Source organism: Capricornis sumatraensis, chromosome 2 (assembly GCF_032405125.1).
Source record: "Capricornis sumatraensis isolate serow.1 chromosome 2, serow.2, whole genome shotgun sequence".
NCBI lineage: Eukaryota > Metazoa > Chordata > Mammalia > Artiodactyla > Bovidae > Capricornis > Capricornis sumatraensis.
The window spans coordinates 207,661,221-207,678,086 of record NC_091070.1 but is presented as its reverse complement, the minus strand read 5'-3'; the positions used below and the strand labels follow the sequence as shown (position 1 = coordinate 207,678,086).

The following is a 16,866-nucleotide window of genomic DNA, read 5'->3' as shown; positions in this document are numbered from 1 at the left end:
GAGTATAGAAAATTTCAGTCCTCTAATACTGCCTGGCTTGGTCTTTCTAGTGACCAACTCCCATTCAGGAGCTCACCCAGAGTGGCCTCGTTAAAACAAAAGATGTTCATTGTGCTCTTATCTGGACTGAGAAGTTTTACAAGTGTTTTAAGAGCCTTGTGTCAGGGACAGAGTCAAAAACCAAATAATAGAACAAAAAGATGCTGGCAACGCTCTTATCACTTGGGAAATTACAAGACTTTTAGGCGCTCTCTCTAAACCAGGAACCTGGGACAGAGACCAATATATATACATTTTTCTATTATCTCACACAAGGGAACCAAACAGCTGGAAAAAAGATATTTAGGAGTGGTCCAGAAATAGCAACTGAAGCCCTGGGAATGGGTGAGGTCACTCAGGGAGAGGAACCAGAGAAAGGAGAAAAGGGAATCTAGGACAGGACCCTGGTAAATACCAAGGGACATGCAGAGGAGAAAGAAAGAGGAAAGGGGGCTTGCTTGGTGGTCCAGTGGCTGACTCCACACTCCCAATGCAGGGAGCCCAGGTTTGATCCCAGGTCAGGGAACTAGATCCCACATACCGCAACTAAGAGTTTCAATGCTGTGACTAAGACCTGGCACAACCAAATAAATGGATAAATAGGAAATAAAGAAAGAAGAAAGGGCCAGAAGTGAGAGCCAAGCGTTTGAGTCAGTTTGGGCTCCTACAACAACATATTATAGGGACCTGGCAGTGCAATGGTTAAGACTTCGCCTTCCAATGGGTTGGCTACTTGGTTGGGGAACTGAGGTCCCAAAAGCCGTAGGGTGCAGTCAAAAGTTACAAACAAACTGTAGACTGGATGGCTTAAACAATGCTCATTTTTCAGTTCTGGATGCCAGGAAGTCCAAGATCAAGGTGCTGGCAGATCAGTGTCTAGAGAGGGCCTTCTTCCTTGTTTGCAGACAGTCACCTTCTCTCCAGGTCCTCACCTGGTGGAAAGCAGAGAGAAGCAAGCTCTTTGGCATCTCTTTGCAGAAGGGCTCTCATCTCATCATGAGGGCTCCACCCTCCTGACCTAATTACCCGCCCGAAGCTCCATGTCCAACACCATCACATGGGGGCTTGGGGCTTCAACACATGAACTGGCTGGAGAGGGAACACAACCCCACTATTGAGCAGAAAGGCCAGAAAAACATGCAAATTGGAGCGGACAGAGCAAGTAGGCTGAAGTGGGAAGGGGTGGCTCTGGGAGATGCCCAAAGCACTAAAGATGGATAGCTGAGCCTTTCCTCAGGAGCTTAAGGGAGTAGCACCCCACCCCTACTTCCTAACTAAAGTAGGGGCCGCGTTCACCTGTTAGGAGTTAGAGGGATAAAGGTTGGATGGAAGATTGCAAGAAATTGTCAAATGTTTGAAAAAAACTGTTGAGATGAGAGAAAGTTAACCAAAGTAATGTAGAGGCTCACAGAGGAGTATGGAGAGTCCGGTCATAACCACACACATACGTGGAGACTTCCCTGTGGTCCACTGGTTAAGAATCCTTCTTCCAATGCAGGGGACGTGCGTCTGATCCAGGGTCAGGAAACAAAGATCCTAAGCCTGGGTGCTGTAAATACTGAGCATGTGCACTCTGGAGCCTGCGCCTTTAAAGAAAAAGAACAACACAGATTAACAAGGAGGCCAGATTGAGGGGCCCTCAGGGCAGCTCCTGTCCTAAGTGACATGATGGTAAGATCAAATGGGAAATGGATGATACTCGTGGGGAATGCCACCAACACCGTTCAGCTCCCAGACCTAGGGGGAGATTTTCCATAAGATCGGAACTGTCTACAGAGAAAAGGTCCTGCTTTAAGGGACTGTGGGCAGCCATAAAAGTGCAAAGAGCACCTAAGGCCAGCAGTGGCGGTACTGGGCTGCAGAACTGCACAGGAACAGTGGCTGTGCCAACTCAACTCCAGGATCCAGTTCTCCCCACCAAGTAAAGCAGGGCCCGGGCTGCCAGAGACACCACTGAGCAGTCCAGCCTCCAACCACCCTCCCTTGTTCTTGTCTCACCCTCAACAAGCTGCTTCCTGACTGTGACTTGGTTTCTCAAGCTATGTGATTTCAGAGAAGGAAGGTGTCTGCCCACAGCCAACACGCGCATAAGTTAGAGATCTCTCAGAGATCAAAGCCTGTATCTAATTTATCTCTATGTCCCCAGCACTCAGCACTGGGTTCAGCATTCAGTTGGGGTTCAAAACAGTATCTGAAAAACAGACCCGGGGAAGACTGATATGCCTTTAAATACACTTTGTAAATTAATAAATTCTCATTTAGGATTTGTGTATTGGTTGTTGTTGAAACCCCATTCATATAGATCAGTGCCTACAAATCATGTCAGTTCTGAAACATTGACAAGCTCATGTTTCTAAATCTGCAAAATTCAGAGCCTGGCCCTGCATTGTGGTGAATTCACCAAAATCATACTCATTTCCTTTTTTTAAATTTATTTTATTGAAGTATCATTAATTTACAATTTGTGTTAATTTCTGCTGTACATCAAAGTGATTATATATATATACACTTATATATATACACACATACATTCTTTTTCATATTCTTTTCCATTATGGTTTATCAGAAGATACTGAATATCCCTGTGTTATACAGTAGGGCCTTCTTTATCCATCCTATATATAATAATTTGCATCTGCTAATCCCAAACTCTCAATCCATCCTCCCCCATTCCCTCCCCCTTGGCAACCACAAGTCTGCTGTCTGTGTCTGTAAGTCTGTTTCTGTTTTGCAAAGAAGTACATTTGTGTCATACTTTATATACTTTATATAAGTATATACTTTATATAAGTATATAAGTATCATATATAAGTGATATCATATGGTATTTGTCTTTATTTCTGACTTACTTCACTTTTAGTATGTTAATCTCTAGCTCCATCCATGCTGCTACAAACAACATTATTTCATTCTTTTTTATGGCTGAGTAGTGTTCCATTGTATGTAAAGATCATGGCCCTTGGAGATCCGTGAACCAGGCTTCTTCTTTGTAAAGTAACATACCCAGCACCATCCCTCCTCATCCAACCAACATCATGAGATCTAGATCTTTTGCCTGGGAATTCCCGGGCAGCCCAGTGTTTAGGACTGGGTTTTGCTGCCCTGGGAAAGAACATAACAGGATGGTAGGACTGATTTGGGTTTGGGCGCTATAGGAATGCAAGGACCTTGCATCTTTCCAGCTCACCACACCTATAGGAATGCAAGGACCTTGCATCTTTCCAGCTCACCACACCCGGCTCCTCCTCATTCATCCCTCCAAACTTTGGCTGTCGTATATGTAATCTGTGCCCAGAATTTGTTTCATTGGTTTTTCAATGTCCTCAGAAAGAGGACATTTGATTCAGGCTGGGCCAATTTGTTTCCTTTTCCTAAAAATGGCCAAAGGGGAAGGGAGACTGTATTTTGTCTCTGCTTATAGCTGTAACTAAAAGAGGTAAGCCTGGGAGCTGCAGAGAGTTCCTTACGAAGAGACGCAGAGTTAATGAATCTTTGCCATGGCACTCTGAACTTGCCACACAACTTCTGACACTGCTGGTCACCAAATGTGTGACCACTAAGCAATTCTCCATAACCCCAGCTGGGCGTCCTGCAGTTAACTCTATTCTGACACGACTGCCCTGAAGAGAGCGTCACATCATACAGATGAAGGGCTCAGACTCATGAGACTGTCCCCACTTCAGATGCCAGTCCCAAATAGCAGGTTACCCAGGACTTCCAAACAACTTGGTTACAAATTGGAAGTTCCCACATTCCTGTACTCAGATTTGAATAACTTGCTACAGTGGATCACAGAACTCGGAAACACATTTACCAATCTGTTAAAAAATTATATGATAATGGATACAGACGAAGAGGCAGGTGAAGACATACAGGATGAGGTCTGGGAAGGTCCCAAGAGCAGGAGCTTCTGTTTCTGTGGAGTTAGGGTGCAAACCTTCCCAGTATACGGCTGTATTCACCAACATGAGAGCTCTCAGAAGCCCATGCTATTGCATTTTACACATGCTTACTTGTATAGGTGTGATCAATTATTAACTCCCATTTCCAACCCTTCTACCCTCACTAAAGAAGTGAGCGTGGAGGCAGGGCTGAAAATTCCAAGCTTCTAATCATGGCTGGTCTTGCCACTCAAAGTTGCCCCATTAAAAAGAAAGATGCTCTTAACTATTAAGAAACTACAAGGGTTTCAGCAGCTGAGCCAGGAACTGGCTGCAGAGACCCATGCATATGTTCTGTTTTCTCACACACACCATAACACCTACCACAATGCAGTTAAAATACCCGAATATGTGTCTTTCTCTTTCACTGCTCAAGAGATTATGAGATCTTCAAGAACAGTAACCTTCACTGTTTCATCTTTGTATCCATGCAATTATGCCCCAAATCTGACACAAAGTGGGAAACAATGAATGTTGAACTTTCAAACTGGGCAACAAAAATGAGGTTCCCACCTTTCCGAGGTGAAGACTCCCTCAGCCACCAGCAGGTGTCAGGACATGTCTCCATGGCTTCTGACTACCAAGCTCCTTGTCCGATCCAGAGCGATTGGTAAAAGTACAGGTGAATCACTGAAGGTATGAAGAATGACCCCCTGAACAACTCTAAGGCCAGGGTGTCAGGCTCTAACAAGAAGTGGTATAATTGAGGCTGCAACAAACTACTCATTGTATTCCTCCAGATTCCCGATAGCATGTTTCCCGAATGCTGAGCTCTTGCCTAAACAGATTGTGTGTGTGTGTGTGTTAGTCGCTCAGTCGTGTCCAACTCTTTGGGACCCCATGGACTGAAGCCTGCCAGGCTCCTCTGTCCAAGGGATTCTCCAGGCAAGAATACTGGAGTGGGTTGCCATTTCCTCCTCCATGAACTGCAAAGAGAAGTCTCCCAGTAAGTGATCTTTCCTTATGGGTTTTAGCATTCTATGTCTAAAGGAAAAATAAATTGTTAAAAAGATACTCATCTATGAAAAAGTACAGAAAATCTGATACAGAGGAGCTGGTAAATAATCTGCCTGCGATGCGGGAGACCTGGGTTCGATCCCTGGGTTGGGAAAATCCCCTGGAGAAGGGAACAGCTACCCACTCCAGTATTCTGGCCTGGAGAATGCCATGGACTGTATAGTCCATGGGGTCGCAAAGAGTCAGATATAACTGAGGACTCTCACTTCACTTTGTCAGGCAAGTGTATTACCCTTGGTTCTGTCTCATCACAACAAAGATTTGGAGTGACGGACATTAAAGCCCTCGGCATGTCACAGCTCTTGGGTCTTGGACAGACGGTGTTATAGCTCTTAGACAAATCAGTGTTACAGCTCTGTGTTACAGCTCTATTTTATTTAAATAATAACAGGAAAATCCATCCTCAAGGCGTGAGGGCATGTCGACCCAAAGACTCGAGGAGAGAAGAGCGCCCCCGGCGTACGGGAGGAGGGGGGAAAGGGAGAGAGAACCCCAGCCCTTTGGCTCCTCTTTTTATATGTCCCCCCCAAACCGCCCCCGGGGCCTGCCCTGTGTAAATTGGGTTAGCCAGGAGTGTTGCTGGTTCTACCTGAGGTCCTCACTCCAGTCCTCCAACCTTCCTTTGTTCTATTTTCGCGGGCTTTTCTCTTCCTTATCTTTTAGCCGCCGCCATTCTGGACTCCTTTTCCCTATTCTACCTACCTAACAACTTCAAAAAAAAAAGCAAAAACAAAGCAAACAATAGAAACTAGATGAAATGAAAAGAAAATCTTTTAAATGCATGGATGACCTTGACCGGAATGTGAGGAGTCTCTAGGAGAAAGCAGGAGTAGGCGCGTATGAGAGTCATATTTGTGCCAGAGTCATATGCAGATTTCTAGTGACCCAGCATCTGTGTTTTCATGGACCATGGAGGTAAGGAAAAGTAAAATTTACTCAGTCATGTCTGACTCTTTGCAACCCCATGGACTGTGATGAATTCTCCAAACCAGAATACTGGAGTAGGTTTGCCATGCTCTCCTCCATGGGATCTTTGCAACCCAGGGATCAAACCCAGGTCTCCCACATTACAAGTGGATTCTTTACCATCTGAGCCACCAGGGAAACCCAAGAAAACTGAAGTGGGTAGCCTATCCCTTCTCTAGGGGATTCTTCCCTACCTAGGAATCAAACCGGGGTCTCCTGCATTACAGGTAGATTCTTTACCAGCTGAGCTACAGGGAAACCCACCCTGGGCCTAAAGAGAGAAGAAAATAAAGTCAGAGGGCAAGGCTGAGCCTCTCCAGTACCCAAGCCACTAATAGCCTCTGTGGACAGCGAGCAAACCGAAAACAAAAACTGGGAGAGTGGGAGTGGGGATGCAGGCCTGTCTTCACTTGGATCAGAGAAGAGGGAAAAATAAACATAAAACCGTCTCTCCTGAGAATTCTCTATCCCACGCCTCCACTTATATGTGTTTACCTTGGGGCATACTCTCCTTATCTGTATGAATCAAACACTCCAAGATGAAAATTTAGAGTGTTTCTGGATTGGCAGGACAGAGAGACAGCTGGGAGAAGCAAACCCAAACTTCCTCTTGAAGAATATGAGTAAACTCGGACCTCAAATATTTCCCACAAAGTTTCAACATGACTCACAATTTTTTTTAAAGGCCTCTGATTACTCGAAGAAACAAATCCCTATGAGCAGAAACAACCAGCTAGAGGATCATACCTGTAAAGATCAGAAATATGTGTTTTTTTGTGTTTTTTTTTTAATTTTTTTGGCTGCATTCAGTCTCCATTGCTGCACATGGGCTTTCTCTAGTTGCAGTGAATGGGGTCTACTCTCTGTTGTGGTGCCTGGGCCTCTCATTGCAGTGGTTTCTCTTGCTGCAGAACATGGACTCCAGACACTGGGGCTTCAGTAGTTGCAGCCCCCCAGGCTCTGGGGCTTAGGCTCAGGAGCTGGGATACACAGGATTCAGTAGGATGTGGGTGGGGTCCTGTGCCATGTGGGATCTTTCCAGACCAGGGATTGAACCTGTGTCCCCAGCATTGCAAGTTGGATTCTTAACCACTGGACCACCAGGAAAGTCCCAAGATACTGCTAGTTTGAACGATAAACTATAGTTTAACTATGTTTAATATGTTGAATAAATTAGAAGGAATTAAAAGTATAACCAGGAAAAAGCAAATAGCAATGACTGGAAGTCTAGGCAAGTAACAATAGAGTCTAAAAATCCTGGATATTTTCCTTTGTTTAATTTCACTAGAGAAATTTAGGAACCCTTGACTGCCAGAAAAACCAACAGTAGGGTAACTGGAAGGACTGGTATATGCAGCAAGATTCCTGGCTGTATTCACCATATTGAAAGTCACCGTGCTAAAAGTTGCTCAGGGGATGTAGCTCAGTGGTAGAGCGCATGCTTTGCATGTATGAGGCCCCGGGTTCAATCCCCGGCATCTCCATATTTTGGGCTTCCCACTGGCTCAGTGGTAAAGAATCTGCCTGCTAGTGCAGAAGATGCCCAAGAGGCAGGTTTGATCTCTTGGCTCAGGAAGATCCTCTGGAGTAGGAAATAGCAACCCATTCCAGAATTCTTGTCTGGAAAATTCCATCGGCAGAGGAGCCTGGCAGACTACAGTCCATGGGGTCACAAGGAGCTGGACATGACTGAGTATGCGCGTGCACACACACATATACACACATGCCTGCAAGTTACAGAGATTGGTGAAGGTTTTAATTTAGAACTGCTGGCCTTAGTTAAGCTTCTCAGAACTTTCTTTGATAAAATATATGTAACATAGTATTTACCATTTTACCCATCTTTAAGTGTACAACTCAGTGGAGTCTCATTGCTTTTGAAGTCTTCTCTTTGTTCTTGATGTTTCATTGTTCAGTCACTAAGTCATTGCCTTCTCCTTATAGGAGAAAGCAATGGCAACCCACTCCAGTACTCTTGCCTGGAAAATCCCATGGAGAGAGGAGCCTGGTAGGCTGTAGTCCATGGGGTTGCACAGAGTCGGACACGACTGAAGCGACTTAGCAGTAGCAGTAGCACTAAGTCATGTTCAAATCTGCGACCTCATGGACTGCAGCACACCAGGCTTCCCTGTCCTCCACTATCTCCTGGAGTTTGCTCAGACTCATGTCCATTGAGTCAGTGAGGCTATCTAACCATCTCATCCTTTGCCTCCACCTTCTCCTGTTGCCTTCAGTCTTTCCCAGCATCAGGGTCTTTTCTAATGAGTCAGCTCTGTGCAACAGGTGGCCAAAGTATTGGAGCTTTACCTTCAGCATCATCCCTTCTAATGAATATTCAGGGTTCATTTATCTAGGATTGACTGATTTGATCTCCTTGCAGTCCAAGAGACTCTCAAGACTCTTCTCCAGCACCACAATTCAAAAGCATCAATTCTTCTGGGCTTAGCCTTCTTTATGGTCCAACTCTCACATCTGTACATGACTACTGGAAAAACCGTAGCCTTGACTAGACAGACCTTTGTCAGAAAAGTCATGTCTGCTTTCTAATAGTCTGTTTAGGTTTGTCGTAGGTTTCCTTCCAAGGAGCAAGCATCTTTTAATTTCATGGCTGCAATCACCATCCGCAGTGATTTCAGAGCCTACAAATAGAAAATCTGTAACTACTTCCACTTTTTCCCCTTCTATTTGCTATGAAGTAATGGGACCAGATGCCATGATCTTTGTTTTTTGTTGTTTTTTTTTAAAAATAAGTTCAGTTCAGTTCAGTTCAGTTCAGTTCAGTCGCTCAGTCTTGTCCGACTCTTTGCGATCCCATGAATCGCAGCATGCCAGGCCTCCCTGTCCATCACCAACTCCCAGAGTTCACTCAGATTTATGTCCATCGAATCAGTGATGCCATCCAGCAGTATCATCCTCTGTCGTCCCCTTCTCCTCCTGCCCCCAGTCCCTCCCTGCATCAGAGTCTTTTCCAATGAGTCAACTCTTCACATGAGGTGGCCAAAGTACTGGAGTTTCAGCTTTAGCATCATTCCTTCCAAAGAAATCCCAGGGCTGATCTCCTTCAGAGTGGACAGGTTGGATCTCCTTGCAGTCCGAGGGACTCTCAGGAGTCTTCTCCAACACCACAGTTCAAAAGCATCCATTCTTTGGCACTCAGCCTTCTTCACAGTCCAACTCTCACATCCATACGTGACTACTGGAAAAACCATAGCCTCGACTAGACGGACCTTAGTTGGCAAAGTAATGTCTCTGCTTTTGAATATGCTATCTAGGTTGGTCATAACTTTTCTTCCAAGGAGTAAGCGTCTTTTAATTTCATGGCTGCAGTCACCATCTGCAGTGATTTTGGAGCACAAAAAAATAAAGTCTGACACTGTTTCCACTGTTTCCCCATCTATTTCCCATGAAGTGATGGGACCAGATGCCATGATCTTCGTTTTCTGATTGTTGAGCTTTAAGCCAACTTTTTCACTCTCCTCTTTCACTTTCATCAAGAGGCTTTTTAGTTCCTCTTCACTTTCTGCCATAAGGGTGGTGTCATCTGCATATCTGAGGTTATTGATATTCTCCCAGCAATCTTGATTCCAGCTTGTGTTTCTTCCAGCCCTGTGTTTCTCATGATGTACTCTGCACAGAAGTTAAATAAGCAGGGTGACAATATGCAGCCTTGACATACTCCTTTTCCTATTTGGAACCAGTCTGTTGTTCCATGTCCAGTTCTAACTGTTGCTTCCTGACCTGCATAAAGATTTCTCAAGAGGCAGGTCAGGTGGTCTGGTATTCCCATCTCTTTCAGAATTTTCCACAGTTTATTGTGATCCACACAGTCAAAGGCTTTGGCATAGTCAATAAAGAAGAAATAGATATTTTTTCTGGAACGCTCTCGCTTCTTCCATGATCCAGCAGATGTTGGCAATTTGATCTCTGGTTCCTCTACCTTTTCTAAAACCAGCTTGAACATCAGGCAGTTCATGGTTCACATATTGCTGAAGCCTGGCTTGGAGAATTTTGAGCATTACTTTACTAGCATGTGAGATGAGTGCAATTGTGGGGTAGTTTGAGCATTCTTTGGCATTGCCTTTCTTTGGAATTGGAATGAAAACTGACCTTTTCCAGTCCTATGGCCACTGCTGAGTTTTCCAAATTTGCTGGCATGTTGAGTGCAGCACTTTCACGGCATCATCTTTGTGAATTAAAAGTACAACCAGGAAAAAGCAAATAGCAATGACTGGAAGTCTAGACAAGTAACAATAGAGTCTAAAAATCCTGGATATTTTCCTTTGTTTAATTTCACTAGAGAAATTTAGGAACCCTTGACTGCCAGAAAAACCAACAGTAGGGTAACTGGAAGGACTGGTATATGCAGCAAGATTCCTGGCTGTATTCACCATATTGAAAGTCACCGTGCTAAAAGTTGCTCAGGGGATGTAGCTCAGTGGTAGAGCGCATGCTTTGCATGTATGAGGCCCCGGGTTCAATCCCCGGCATCTCCATATTTTGGGCTTCCCACTGGCTCAGTGGTAAAGAATCTGCCTGCTAGTGCAGAAGATGCCCAAGAGGCAGGTTTGATCTCTTGGCTCAGGAAGATCCTCTGGAGTAGGAAATAGCAACCTGTTCCAGTATTCTTGTCTGGAAAATTCCATCGGCAGAGGAGCCTGGCAGACTACAGTCCATGGGGTCACAAGGAGCTGGACATGACTGAGTATGCGCGTGCAAACACACATACACACACATGCCTGCAAGTTACAGAGATTGGTGAAGGTTTTAATTTAGAACTGCTGGCCTTAGTTAAGCTTCTCAGAACTTTCTTTGATAAAATATATGTAACATAGTATTTACCATTTTACCCATCTTTAAGTGTACAACTCAGTGGATTCTCATTGCTTTTCAATCTTCTCTTTGTTCTTGATGTTTCATTGTTCAGTCTAAGTCATGTCCAACTCTGCGACCCCATGGACTGCAGCACACCAGGCTTCCCTGTCCTCCACTATCTCCTGGAGTTTGCTCAGACTCATGTCCATTGAGTCAGTGAGGCTATCTAACCATCTCATCCTCTGTCATCCCCTTCTCCTGCATTCAATCTTTCCCAGCATCAGGGTCTTTTCTAATGAGTCAGCTCTGTGCAACAGGTGGCCAAACTATTGGAGCTTTAACTTCAGCATCATCCCTTCTAATGAATATTCAGGGTTCATTTATCTAGGATTGACTGATTTGATCTCCTTGCAGTCCAAGAGACTCTCAAGACTCTTCTCCAGCACCACAATTCAAAAGCATCAATTCTTCTGGGTTTAGCCTTCTTTATGGTCCAACTCTCACATCTGTACATGACTACTGGAAAAACCGTAGCCTTGACTAGACAGACCTTTGTCAGAAAAGTCATGTCTGCTTTCTAATAGTCTGTTTAGGTTTGTCGTAGGTTTCCTTCCAAGGAGCAAGCATCTTTTAATTTCATGGCTGCAATCACCATCCGCAGTGATTTCAGAGCCTACAAATAGAAAATCTGTAACTACTTCCACTTTTTCCCCTTCTATTTGCTATGAAGTAATGGGACCAGATGCCATGATCTTAGTGTTTTTGTTATTTTTTTAAATAAGTTCAGTTCAGTTCAGTTCATTCCAGTCGCTCAGTCGTGTCCAACTCTTTGCGACCCCATGAATCACAGCACGCCAGGCCTCCCTGTCCATCACCAACTCCCGGAGTTCATTCAGATTCATGTCCATCGAGTCAGTGATGCCATCCAGCCATCTCATCCTCTGTCGTCCCCTTCTCCTCCTGCCCCCAATCCCTCCCTGCATCAGAGTCTTTTCCAATGAGTCAACTCTTCACATGAGGTGGCCAAAGTACTGGAGTTTCAGCTTTAGCATCATTCCTTCCAAAGAAATCCCAGGGCTGATCTCCTTCAGAGTAGACAGGTTGGATCTCCTTGCAGTCCGAGGGACTCTCAGGAGTCTTCTCCAACACCACAGTTCAAACGCATCCATTTTTCAGAGCTCAGCCTTCTTCACAGTCCATCTCTCACATCCATACGTGACCACTGGAAAAACCATAGCCTCGACTAGACGGACCTTAGTTGGCAAAGTAATGTCTCTGCTTTTGAATATGCTATCTAGGTTGGTCATAACTTTTCTGCCAAGGAGTAAGCGTCTTTTAATTTCATGGCTGCAGTCACCATCTGCAGTGATTCTGGAGCACAAAAAAGTAAAGTCTGACACTGTTTCCACTGTTTCCCCATCTATTTCCCATGAAGTGATGGGACCAGACGCCAAGATCTTCGTTTTCTGAATGTTGAGCTTTAAGCCAACTTTTTCACTCTCCTCTTTCACTTTCATCAAGAGACTTTTTAGTTCCTCTTCACTTTCTGCCATAAGAGTGGTGTCATCTGCATATCTGAGGGTATTGATATTTCTCCTGGCAAACTTTATGCCAGCTTGTGTTTCATCCAGTCCAGCGTTTCTCATGATGTACTCTGCACAGAAGTTAAATAAGCAGGGTGACAATATACAGCCTTGACTCACTCCTTTTCCTATTTGGAACCAGTCTGTTGTTCCATGTCCAGTTCTAACTGTTGCTTCCTGACCTGCATACAGATTTCTCAAGAGGCAGGTCAGGTGGTCTGGTTTCCCATCCCCTTCAGGATTGTCCACAGTTTATTGTGATCCACATAGTCAAAGGCTTTGGCATAGTCAATAAAGAAGAAATAGATATTTTTCTGGAACTCTCTTGCTTTTTCAATGATCCAGCAGATGTTGGCAATTTGATCTCTGGTTCCTCTACCTTTTCTAAAACCAGCTTGAACATCAGGCAGTTCACAGCTCACGTATTGCTGAAGCCTGGCTTGGAGAATTTTGAGCATTACTTTACTAGCATGTGAGATGAGTGCAATTGTGGGGTAGTTTGAGCATTCTTTGGCATTGCCTTTCTTTGGAATTGGAATGAAAACTGACCTTTTCCAGTCCTATGGCCACTGCTGAGTTTTCCAAATTTGCTGGCATGTTGAGTGCAGCACTTTCACGGCATCATCTTTGTGAATTAAAAGTACAACCAGGAAAAAGCAAATAGCAATGACTGGAAGTTAGGCAAGTAACAATAGAGTCTAAAAATCCTGGATATTTTCCTTTGTTTACTTTTACTAGAGAAATTTAGGAACCCTTGACTGCCAGAAAAACCAACAGTAGGGTAACTGGAAGGACTGGTATATGCAGCAAGATTCCTGGCTGTATTCACCATATTGAAAGTCACCGTGCTAAAAGTTGCTCAGGGGATGTAGCTCAGTGGTAGAGCGCATGCTTTGCATGTATGAGGCCCCGGGTTCAATCCCCGGCATCTCCATATTTTGGGCTTCCCACTGGCTCAGTGGTAAAGAATCTGCCTGCTAGTGCAGAAGATGCCCAAGAGGCAGGTTTGATCTCTTGGCTCAGGAAGATCCTCTGGAGTAGGAAATAGCAACCTGTTCCAGTATTCTTGTCTGGAAAATTCCATCGGCAGAGGAGCCTGGCAGACTACAGTCCATGGGGTCACAAGGAGCTGGACATGACTGAGTATGCGCGTGCAAACACACATACACACACATGCCTGCAAGTTACAGAGATTGGTGAAGGTTTTAATTTAGAACTGCTGGCCTTAGTTAAGCTTCTCAGAACTTTCTTTGATAAAATATATGTAACATAGTATTTACCATTTTACCCATCTTTAAGTGTACAACTCAGTGGATTCTCATTGCTTTTCAATCTTCTCTTTGTTCTTGATGTTTCATTGTTCAGTCTAAGTCATGTCCAACTCTGCGACCCCATGGACTGCAGCACACCAGGCTTCCCTGTCCTCCACTATCTCCTGGAGTTTGCTCAGACTCATGTCCATTGAGTCAGTGAGGCTATCTAACCATCTCATCCTCTGTCATCCCCTTCTCCTGCATTCAATCTTTCCCAGCATCAGGGTCTTTTCTAATGAGTCAGCTCTGTGCAACAGGTGGCCAAACTATTGGAGCTTTAACTTCAGCATCATCCCTTCTAATGAATATTCAGGGTTCATTTATCTAGGATTGACTGATTTGATCTCCTTGCAGTCCAAGAGACTCTCAAGACTCTTCTCCAGCACCACAATTCAAAAGCATCAATTCTTCTGGGTTTAGCCTTCTTTATGGTCCAACTCTCACATCTGTACATGACTACTGGAAAAACCGTAGCCTTGACTAGACAGACCTTTGTCAGAAAAGTCATGTCTGCTTTCTAATAGTCTGTTTAGGTTTGTCGTAGGTTTCCTTCCAAGGAGCAAGCATCTTTTAATTTCATGGCTGCAATCACCATCCGCAGTGATTTCAGAGCCTACAAATAGAAAATCTGTAACTACTTCCACTTTTTCCCCTTCTATTTGCTATGAAGTAATGGGACCAGATGCCATGATCTTAGTGTTTTTGTTATTTTTTTAAATAAGTTCAGTTCAGTTCAGTTCATTCCAGTCGCTCAGTCGTGTCCAACTCTTTGCGACCCCATGAATCACAGCACGCCAGGCCTCCCTGTCCATCACCAACTCCCGGAGTTCATTCAGATTCATGTCCATCGAGTCAGTGATGCCATCCAGCCATCTCATCCTCTGTCGTCCCCTTCTCCTCCTGCCCCCAATCCCTCCCTGCATCAGAGTCTTTTCCAATGAGTCAACTCTTCACATGAGGTGGCCAAAGTACTGGAGTTTCAGCTTTAGCATCATTCCTTCCAAAGAAATCCCAGGGCTGATCTCCTTCAGAGTAGACAGGTTGGATCTCCTTGCAGTCCGAGGGACTCTCAAGAGTCTTCTCCAACACCACAGTTCAAACGCATCCATTTTTCAGAGCTCAGCCTTCTTCACAGTCCATCTCTCACATCCATACGTGACCACTGGAAAAACCATAGCCTCGACTAGACGGACCTTAGTTGGCAAAGTAATGTCTCTGCTTTTGAATATGCTATCTAGGTTGGTCATAACTTTTCTGCCAAGGAGTAAGCGTCTTTTAATTTCATGGCTGCAGTCACCATCTGCAGTGATTCTGGAGCACAAAAAAGTAAAGTCTGACACTGTTTCCACTGTTTCCCCATCTATTTCCCATGAAGTGATGGGACCAGACGCCAAGATCTTCGTTTTCTGAATGTTGAGCTTTAAGCCAACTTTTTCACTCTCCTCTTTCACTTTCATCAAGAGACTTTTTAGTTCCTCTTCACTTTCTGCCATAAGAGTGGTGTCATCTGCATATCTGAGGGTATTGATATTTCTCCTGGCAAACTTTATGCCAGCTTGTGTTTCATCCAGTCCAGCGTTTCTCATGATGTACTCTGCACAGAAGTTAAATAAGCAGGGTGACAATATACAGCCTTGACTCACTCCTTTTCCTATTTGGAACCAGTCTGTTGTTCCATGTCCAGTTCTAACTGTTGCTTCCTGACCTGCATACAGATTTCTCAAGAGGCAGGTCAGGTGGTCTGGTTTCCCATCCCCTTCAGGATTGTCCACAGTTTATTGTGATCCACATAGTCAAAGGCTTTGGCATAGTCAATAAAGAAGAAATAGATATTTTTCTGGAACTCTCTTGCTTTTTCAATGATCCAGCAGATGTTGGCAATTTGATCTCTGGTTCCTCTACCTTTTCTAAAACCAGCTTGAACATCAGGCAGTTCACAGCTCACGTATTGCTGAAGCCTGGCTTGGAGAATTTTGAGCATTACTTTACTAGCATGTGAGATGAGTGCAATTGTGGGGTAGTTTGAGCATTCTTTGGCATTGCCTTTCTTTGGAATTGGAATGAAAACTGACCTTTTCCAGTCCTATGGCCACTGCTGACTTTTCCAAACTTGCTGGCATATTGAGTGCAGCACTTTCACGGCATCATCTTTGTGAATTAAAAGTACAACCAGGAAAAAGCAAATAGCAATGACTGGAAGTTAGGCAAGTAACAATAGAGTCTAAAAATCCTGGATATTTTCCTTTGTTTAATTTCACTAGAGAAATTTAGGAACCCTTGACTGCCAGAAAAACCAACAGTAGGGTAACTGGAAGGACTGGTATATGCAGCAAGATTCCTGGCTGTATTCACCATATTGAAAGTCACCGTGCTAAAAGTTGCTCAGGGGATGTAGCTCAGTGGTAGAGCGCATGCTTTGCATGTATGAGGCCCCGGGTTCAATCCCCGGCATCTCCATATTTTGGGCTTCCCACTGGCTCAGTGGTAAAGAAGCTGCCTGCTAGTGCAGAAGATGCCCAAGAGGCAGGTTTGATCTCTTGGCTCAGGAAGATCCTCTGGAGTAGGAAATAGCAACCTGTTCCAGTATTCTTGTCTGGAAAATTCCATCAGCATAGGAGCCTGGCAGACTACAGTCCATGGGGTCACAAGGAGCTGGACATGACTGAGTATGCGCGTGCAAACACACATACACACACATGCCTGCAAGTTACAGAGATTGGTGAAGGTTTTAATTTAGAACTGCTGGCCTTAGTTAAGCTTCTCAGAACTTTCTTTGATAAAATATATGTAACATAGTATTTACCATTTTACCCATCTTTAAGTGTACAACTCAGTGGATTCTCATTGCTTTTTAATCTTCTCTTTGTTCTTGATGTTTCATTGTTCAGTCTAAGTCATGTCCAACTCTGCGACCCCATGGACTGCAGCACACCAGGCTTCCCTGTCCTCCACTATCTCCTGGAGTTTGCTCAGACTCATGTCCATTGAGTCAGTGAGGCTATCTAACCATCTCATCCTTTGCCTCCACCTTCTCCTGTTGCCTTCAGTCTTTCCCAGCATCAGGGTCTTTTCTAATGAGTCAGCTCTGTGCAACAGGTGGCCAAAGTATTGGAGCTTTACCTTCAGCATCAGCCTTTCTAATGAATATTCAGGGTTGATTTATCTAGGATTGACTGATGTGATCTCCTTGCAATC

General features: G+C 44.4%; 4 non-coding genes across 4 annotated transcripts; all 4 read left to right on the top strand.

Annotated features, from left to right (window-relative positions):
• Window positions 1-7,375: 7,375 nt before the first annotated feature.
• TRNAA-UGC (transfer RNA alanine (anticodon UGC)) lies at window positions 7,376-7,447 on the top strand. Its single transcript has one exon. It is a non-coding gene; the product is annotated as a tRNA-Ala (tRNA).
• Window positions 7,448-10,384: 2,937 nt separating this feature from the next.
• TRNAA-UGC (transfer RNA alanine (anticodon UGC)) lies at window positions 10,385-10,456 on the top strand. Its single transcript has one exon. It is a non-coding gene; the product is annotated as a tRNA-Ala (tRNA).
• Window positions 10,457-13,220: 2,764 nt separating this feature from the next.
• Window positions 13,221-13,292, top strand: TRNAA-UGC (transfer RNA alanine (anticodon UGC)). Its single transcript has one exon. It is a non-coding gene; the product is annotated as a tRNA-Ala (tRNA).
• A 2,764-nt stretch (window positions 13,293-16,056) lies between these two features.
• Window positions 16,057-16,128, top strand: TRNAA-UGC (transfer RNA alanine (anticodon UGC)). The gene has a single exon. It is a non-coding gene; the product is annotated as a tRNA-Ala (tRNA).
• Window positions 16,129-16,866: the final 738 nt, after the last annotated feature.